The sequence below is a fragment of the Mastomys coucha genome, unplaced genomic scaffold (genome assembly GCF_008632895.1).
Source record: "Mastomys coucha isolate ucsf_1 unplaced genomic scaffold, UCSF_Mcou_1 pScaffold22, whole genome shotgun sequence".
In the NCBI taxonomy this organism is placed as follows: Eukaryota; Metazoa; Chordata; class Mammalia; order Rodentia; family Muridae; genus Mastomys; species Mastomys coucha.
The window spans coordinates 117,410,247-117,410,667 of NW_022196905.1; positions in this window are offsets into that span (position 1 = coordinate 117,410,247).

A 421-nucleotide genomic window follows, 5' to 3' on the forward strand; every position below is an offset into this window, starting at 1 on the left:
AACCTAACTTTCAAACAACATAGCATATAGATAAGAGACACAAGAAAAATTCATATTAGCAGCAATAAATCTAAACAAATTTGACTGAACAGCAGTAGTGTTAGCGATTCTTGTTGTTGTAGTCTGTGGTGGATGTCTTCTCTAATTCTGTCAGTTGTCAGTCTGTTTTTTTTGTTCTTCTCCCTCTTCTTCTCAGTGAGTGGGAGAGGTACGGCTGGCTGAACTAGTCTTTCTGGGATCTAAGGAATTGGGGATTCTTCATTCTGTGGAAAAAACATAATACACCCTCTTCTCGAGGTGATTAAGACATCGGGGCCTTTTTAGGCTCTAGTAAAAAAGATTATTTCATTTTTCCTAGGCATAATTATGTCTGGTTGTAGGGTGCCATACTTGGCATCTGAATTTAAAATTTCTTTAAAAA